The sequence below is a fragment of the Dama dama genome, chromosome 9, assembly GCF_033118175.1.
Source record: "Dama dama isolate Ldn47 chromosome 9, ASM3311817v1, whole genome shotgun sequence".
Lineage (NCBI taxonomy): Eukaryota > Metazoa > Chordata > Mammalia > Artiodactyla > Cervidae > Dama > Dama dama.
In genome coordinates this window covers 50490795-50499447 of record NC_083689.1, presented here as the reverse complement: position 1 = coordinate 50499447, position 8653 = coordinate 50490795, and positions in this window count along the sequence as shown.

Here is an 8653-nt window from a genome sequence, read left to right as displayed (position 1 = left end):
AAGCTGGCTTCTATTTGTGGAATAATAAACACTGAATCATCAACTGGAATAATGCAGAAGTGGACAGACAGCACAGGATCAAAGCTGAAAGGATCTTGCAATTATTCTTATCACCTAAAATAGATACATGATGATGATAAGAAGGTTAATAGAAATGACTGTGTGAAAGGCTTCATAACCTGTCTCTGCAGGAATAGCACCCTTCTAAAAAAACACATTGTATCACATTGTATCCAGATGTTGACTACAAGATGAGTAAAAACATTTATCCATTTTAATCCAGATGTTTAAAGTATTTGGATAAAGAAAAACAAGCACTCTCAGGAGCCAATCTTATGTAGTCAGTATTGAATATAGTACAACGACTCCTCTCCCTTTTTTATTTCCTTTTTACAAAGGCTATAATTCTCAGGGAGCTCAATAATTTCCTAGGTGTCTTATCCTCAATTTATTCCTGTTTTTCTACATCTTTTGTAAAATAAAATAAACAGTTCTCTGGACCAACATCCTGAAAGAGAGTTGGTGGTATAGCAAATGTCAAAAAAAAAAACACCTAAATTTATATATTATAAAATCCTAAGTAAAATTTATGACCATAATAATTACTATGCACGATTATTTCAGTGCTGCAATTCTGCATCAGTATTGTGTGTCGGTTTATAATAAACAAAACAGTCATTGTGATGCTGTCATTATTGTCAGTAGAGGTGGTGGTAAGAAGTCAAATTTTTTATTAAATAAACTCCTTCATACTTTCCTTTTAAAAAGCTCACCACTGGAAGGATGAGGGGAAGGCATGATTGGGAAGTTTGGGATGGACAGGTACACATTACTATATTTAAACTGGAAAACCAACAAGGACCTACCGTATAGCACAGGAAACTCTGCTAAATGCTATGTGGCAGCCTGGGTGGGAGGGGAGGTTGGGGGAGAGTGGATACACGTATAGGTATGGCTGAGTCCCCCTGCTGCTCACCTGAAACCATCACAACTTTGTTAATTGGCTACGAGAAGTACAAGTGCCAGTCGTGTCTGAATCTTTGTGACTCTATAGACTGTAGCCCGCCAGGTTCTTCTGTCCATGGAATTCTCCAGATAAGCATACTCGAGTGAGTAGCCATTTCCTTCACCAGGGGATCTTCCTGACCCAGGGATCAAACCCAGGTATCTAGCATTGTAAGCAGATTCTTCACCATCTGAGCCATCAGGGAAGCCCCTCCCCAATACCAAATAAAAGTTTTAAAAAATAAAAAGTCCACAACTATTAAGCATTTTAGGACTGATGATTAGAGGTATACTGATAGTTCCTACAGTTTTATCAAAGTAACTAATAAAAATATTAGGAGACCACAAAGCATTACTTGGAAAAAAAAAGAAAAAAAAACTTGTGCCTTGAAAATGGACCAGAATTTGGATGTCAACACTGATACTTAGAAGCTGTTTAATGTTGGCAATTACTCAACTCCTCTGACCCTCTGTAAAAATGAGGAAAAACATTATACCTGTCCCGCAGAGCTCTACAGAAGAAAAGGGAGTCTTACCTGTAAGATGCCCTACACAGTTCCTGTGCTCAATGCATGTGAGCTAATATTGTGAATAAATAACTTGGAGATATTTGCTCATTTACACAAGGGTCTGGTCAAAAGTCATATATGAGGGATATTACTTTTACATATATCTTTTTCTGGGTCATCTTGGGTTTTTTTCTTTTGAGGGAGGAAAGGGGTCAGAGGGCAAGGAAATCCTTCTGGGTTTCATGAATAGGACATTGAGTACTGTATTAATTTCAACTTGGGCTGTTGATCATCAGAGGGAGCCACACTTTCCCAGACTTGGTTTTATCCTCCCAGTAGGAACACATATCCACTTTGTGAAAATGAGATTTGCCCTTTGTTAATAAAATTCCACTTTATCTCAAATCAGAATTCTAAAGTGTATTAGTTTTAAAATGGTTAAATCATTTCTTCAATAGTTTAAGTTCTTTTATACAGACAGCATGCGAGAGGAGAACCATTATTAAACACTCAAAAGGGGGGAAAAAAAGTCTCTCAAAGCAGGACTGGCTGTTTAATAAATAATCCATTGAATTCTTGCAGCCCTTTCTTTCAGATAAAAAGCAGCAGCAAGGCCTGTTAAAGAAACCCATCATGGCAAAATCCACACCCGACAGAAAGTGTCTAACAGAGTGAGAGGCCAGCACACAGGGCTGGGAGCAGCTCATCTTCGTGGAGAGAACAAAGGTGTCTCCGACAATTAGAAGCGTGTTTGTCTGTTTAACTGTGCTTGAGGGGAAGTCTGGGGAAGCCACAGTTTTTGGGGGTGCTATTGAGGTGCCCTTGCCCTAAGGCAGATGGCAGGAGCATATTAGTGAAGGGAAAAAATAATGATCAAATCAGCCAAGTTGGTATGGGATGATTTTAAATACATGACGGCGCAATGGTGGTCTCATGATTTTTATTACCCAGCTGTTTTAATGTTTTACTTTTATCTGTTATATAGATATATTCCTGTATGCTGATATTGAGATAAGCCGCAATGGAAGTTAAGTTCTAAAACAAATTCCTCTCCTGGGGACCTTTGTTCATCTGGCAGCCAAGACTCTTACAAAGTAGGACAGTTCTCCCATTACAGAGTCTCTTGTCTCTACTTTCACATCTGCATCCTATGTTCTGGCCAGACTGACAAGTTGTGGTCTCCAAATAAGACGTGTCCTCTGAGAGTTTAAGCAGCTGCTTCCCCCTCCTGGCTGGCCTCCTCCCCACCCACAAGCATCTTCTCTTGCCAGGTACATGTCTACATCAAGAGGCCTTCCTCACCTCCCCACAAAGAGTTCCTTGTTCCCTGCTTTCTCCCCTGGGTACCCAGTACCACACTTTCCTCAGTGTGCAGAACCCTGTCAGCGCAATAACCGTAGATATTTACTTATGTCTACCCACGAGACTGGAGATAGTCAACTCCCCGTGCCAAGATCCAGCATAACCTTGACACAGAGAGAGCCTCAGTCAATATGCAAATGAATTAATCAATCAATGAATACAAATTAATGTATAAAATCTATCTTCATAAAATAATATGAAGATTTGGGTTTGTCTTTATCCTTCCTTAAATTAGCATTAGCACCAGTGCTTTGTAGAGGTAAAGCTGTTGTAGGCAGTTTGGTCTGGGCAGTTAAGGATTTGTGATACCACTATCTTTTCCCATTCTCCCAAAAGATAGTCGGACCAAGTTAGAAGTTGCTATCAGGGAGGGGTCTGTGGCAGTGAGGTCAAAGCCGACCCTCTCTTTTCTGAGTAGGTTTGAAAAAACTTATGAAATGGAACAGAATTCAATCTGGGGTAATTAAGTTGTCCCATTTTGTTCACTGGGGGAAAAAATATGTATCCAAATCTTCAATAGATTGGCGTGAAAGTATTAGTTGTCCAGTCATGCCCAACTCTTTGTGACCCCATGGACTGTAGCCCCTCAGGCTCCTCTGTCCATGGAATTCTCCAGGCAAGAATACCTGAGTGGGTAATCATGCCATTCCCTTCTCCAGGGGATTTTTTTCAACCCAAGGATCAAACCCAGGTCTCCTGCATCTCAGGCAGATTCTTAACCATCTGAGCCACACACACACACACACACAGACATAGAATTTCAGATGTAGGACTGTTAATATAAATAACTTCAGGCCAAGAGTGAGAGTCTTGAAAAATGAAGGCTAAAGACATTCACATGGAGTTTGATGTAATCCATCTGTAGTTCTCAAGCCACAGTCCCTGAGAGCACATGGAAGCTGGTGAGAAGACATGGGACACAGAGATGAGAGGCCAGCTCAGAAACACCCCAACAAGGTGTCCTGAAACTGGGAAAGCACCAACTGCTCTGGTGAAGTAGAGAGACTTCCTCAACACAGTCCTTCCTCACTAGGAGAAAAGTATTAGATGAGGGGCCAAGGTTAAAATGGCTGTAGGACCACCCTGTTTTTCAGCTTACCCCAAAAAACATGGTGGTCTTGGTATTTCACATAAAAATATCTATTCAATATCTGCCCCCAAATGCAAGCCCTGTGATGCCACCACCACGTGTTGCTCTCTGCCCAGGAGGGGCTGTCAGTCTAGTAAGGGGAAACCGACACGTGAACAAATTAATACAGTAATGTGTCCTGGAAAACAGAGAGGGTTCAGGTTGCCATGGGCCATTAAGGAAAACTCAGATACTTCATCGAGGTATCTTAGAGGGTCAGGAAAGAGTCCAAAGAGGAGACAGCTCCAGAATGAAGGTTTGAGAAGTGATGATGGTTGCTATGATACAGGGCTTGGGTAGGAGCAGAGTATGTTTAGGGGACTTTCTACAGTCAATGAGAATAGAGTACTGAGTGTATGGGAAGAGCACTGCTGAGCTGGAGTAGGTAGGAGGCTGGGTGGGTAGGTGAGCCTGATATTTAAGGCTTCCATGTGCCGGATTGTATGGTCTGGCCTCTAGCCTATAGGTGATGGCAGTCCCTTAAAGGATCAGAAAAGTGACAGGGCTCTGAAATGAAGGAATTTCTTTACTTTTTAACTCACATGTTATTCCTTGGCCCTCAGGCCCTTTTATTTTATTTTTTTTTTTTATTTATTTATTTTTTTTTTTTTTTTTTTTTTATTTTTTTTTTTTTATTTTTTTTTTCCAGTGGGTTTTGTCATACATTGATATGAATCAGCCATGGATTTACATGTATTCCCAATCCCGATCCCCCCTCCCACCTCCCTCTCCACCCGATTCCTCTGGGTCTTCCCAGTGCACCAGGCCGGAGCACTTGTCTCGTGCATCCCACCTGGGCTGGTGATCTGTTTCACCATAGATAGTATACATGCTGTTCTTTTGAAATATCCCACCCTCACATTCTCCCACAAAGTTCAAAAGTCTGTTCTGTATTTCTGTGTCTCTTTTTCTGTTCTGCATATAGGGTTATCGTTATCACCTTTCTAAATTCCATATACATGTGTCAGTATGCTGTAATGTTCTTTATCTTTCTGGCTTACTTCACTCTGTATAATGGGCTCCAGCTTCATCCATCTCATTAGGACTGGTTCAAATGAATTCTTTTTAATGGCTGAGTAATATTCCATGGTGTATATGTACCACAGCTTCCTTATCCATTCATCTGCTGATGGGCATCTAGGTTGCTTCCATGTCCTGGCTATTATAAACAGTGCTGTGATGAACATTGGGGTGCACGTGTCTCTTTCAGATCTGGTTTCCTCAGTGTGTATGCCCAGAAGTGGGATTGCTGGGTCATATGGCAGTTCTATTTCCAGTTTTTTAAGAAATCTCCACACTGTTTTCCATAGCGGCTGTACTAGTTTGCATTCCCACCAACAGTGTAAGAGGGTTCCCTTTTCTCCACACCCTCTCCAGCATTTATTGCTTGTAGACTTTTGGATAGCAGTCATCCTGACTGGCATGTAATGGTATCTCATTGTGGTTTTGATTTGCATTTCTCTAATAATGAGTGATGTTGAGCATCTTTTCATGTGTTTGTTAGCCATCTGTATGTCTTCTTTGGAGAAATGTCTGTTTAGTTCTTTGGCCCATTTTTTGATTGGGTCATTTATTTTTCTGGAATTGAGCTGCAGGAGTTGCTTTTATATTTTTGAGATTAATCCTTTGTCTGTTTCTTCATTTGCTATTATTTTCTCCCAATCTGCAACTCTCACTGTTTGCAGATGACATGATCCTCTACATAGAAAACCCTAAAGACTCTACCAGAAAATTACTAGAGCTAATCAATGAATATAGTAAAGTTGCAGGATATAAAATTAACACACAGAAATCCCTTGCATTCCTATATACTAACAATGAAAAAACAGACAGAGAAATTAAGGAAACAATACCATTCACCATTGCAACAAAAAGAATAAAATACTTAGGAGTATATCTACCTAAAGAAACAAAGGACCTATACATAGAAAACTATAAAACACTGATGAAAGAATTCAAAGAGGACACAAACAGATGGAGAAACATACCGTGTTCATGGATTGGAAGAATTAATATTGTCAAAATGGCTATTCTACCCAAAGCAGTCTATAGATTCAATGCAATCCCTATCAAGCTACCAACGGTATTTTTCACAGAACTAGACCAAAGAATTTCACAATTTGTATGGAAATACAAAAAACCTCGAATAGCCAAAGTAATCTTGAGAAAGAAGAATGGAGCTGGAGGAATCAACCTGCCTGACTTCAGACTCTACTACAAAGCCACAGTCATCAAGACAGTATGGTACTGGCACAAAGACAGAAATATAGATCAATGGAACAGAATAGAAAGCCCAGAGATAAATCCACGAACCTATGGACACCTTATCTTTGACAAAGGAGGCAAGGATATACAATGGAAAAAAGACAACCTCTTTAACAAGTGGTGCTGGGAAAACTGGTCAACCACTTGTAAAAGAATGAAACTAGAACACTTTCTAACACCATACACAAAAATAAACTCAAAATGGATTAAAGATCTAAATGTAAGACCAGAAACTATAAAACTCCTAGAGGAGAACATAGGCAAAACACTCTCCGACATAAATCAAAGCAAGATCCTCTATGACCCACCTCCCAGAATATTGGAAATAAAAGCAAAACTAAACAAATGGGACCTAATGAAACTTAAAAGCTTTTGCACTACAAAGGAAACTATAAGTAAGGTGAAAAGACAGCCCTCAGGCCCTTTTATAATAAGAATTTGAGTTAAGCAAGCACTCATGCTAAGCATCAGAAGCTTTCAACATCTATAACTCATTTCCACTCACTTGCTCCTGTCCTATCTAATCTGCTTGACACATGCTTTTAATTGTCTGAGATACTTGATTAGCTCAGCACCAAACCTGTCCCTTCCTCCACGATGGTAATGGTCTCCCAATTGGTCATGGAACACTAGAGATTTATCTCCCTCCTTTTGCCTCAACACCTCATCACACAACTTAAAGACAACGTGGATTAAAACCTTGGCCTGATTTTCAAACCCTCGCATTTCACTAACTCTGAGTCCCTCTTGCTCCATAACATACCATGCACCAGGCATTTTATCCTAAGTTGCACCTGCATCAGGGTTACCTGGCCCCGTCCCAGACCTCCTGGATAAAATGAACAGGAAGTAGGTCCTGGGACTCTGCATCACAGCAAGGCCCCTAGGACCTCTAATCTCACTCATGTATGTCACCAACTGACCTAGAGTTAGGCAAACTTACGGGAAAACTCACCTCCTGAGTATTTTGAAAGCGACTGGCTCCACATGAAGGAAAAATGATTTAGGCACTTTAGGGAACTAGATGTTTACAGTTCTCTGAAATATGAAGTTCCTAAGCTGAAAACATAGTAACAGCTACAAAGGCCTGTGTTGTTTTGACAAATTAAATGATCCTTTGGTGTCTCACATCTCCCTCCCTCACTACCCTCACTTCTGATGTTGAGGTTACTGACTTTACACCTCTTCTTGCCAATGTCAGTTTCTTTCACCTGAAGCCTTGCTTGAAAGTGTCAGGAAAACACGCTGGTCTCTATTTGCTCACTGCAAAAGTCACCTATTCAAGAGGCTGCTGTTAACTCAATCAGGTACCCTTAGCTCAGCTAGACAATAAATAACCCAGGTGGGCATTAAGGGGGTGCTTAGGAGCTAAGAAAGACGGGGAGAATAAAGAACCTGAATCTTGGGGAGATGGGCTGGAGTTCACTGAGAATGAGGAATGTGGGCAGATCCTGGGAGTTCACACAAAAAGGACACCCTGGCCAAGGGAGGATTGAGAGTATTGACCTTAAGACAGAATGTGGCATAATGGGAGTTAACAGCAAATTTAATATTGTGCAGTGTTCAAAGAAACCTTTTTCTTTGTGGAACGAAAATGAAGCTATTTCACTGGATATAAAAAAAATGCCAATATTTCTGACTGTCCTTGTGTATTTTTAGCTGTCGAGATGAGATGACTATCTTATAACCATAGTTAATGCATGATTTTCAATGGTTCAGATTTTCCATGTTGCAGATTTGCGTGTGACATTTTGGGATCTCTTTGTATTGAGGGAAGATAGATGTCTTTCTTTGTTAATGATTTAGAATAAATTTCATCTGAGTTCTAACAGATTTTGTTCTTTTCTAAAATGACAAAGGAGGAGGAAAAAAATAGGGTTAGATGGCATTTCAAAGCCATCTTGTCCAGTCCCCTTTCCCAAGTGGAGAAGGAAGTAGTTTGAGCCATTTCGGACACTAATTCGTTTGGACATAAATGCCATGACATTCAAACAGAACACCCACGTCTGGGCTGCTTCAGACACCCAAATACAAGAGATGCTAAAATGAGGGACACATGGGGCTTTGGGCATAAAACATATGTCAAGTCAAGGCATAAATTTACTGGTTTATTGATTTTAAAGAGTTCATGCTCACTTCCAAGAACTGTGGTAAAAGGACACCGTTTTGTGATTCCAGCAGACTGATACAGTTTGGTACTGCATCTCCATACAGCACAATGTTGGAACACTGGGAATAATTTTGTTTTGCAATTCAAAAAAATGTATATGACAGATTTTTAAAGGCATTTTGGAAGGAGCAGATTTGTGTTAGATAAAAGGCACTCTCATAGTTTGCTTGTGGGAGGATAAATTGTACAAATTCATGACATTATACACTTTGT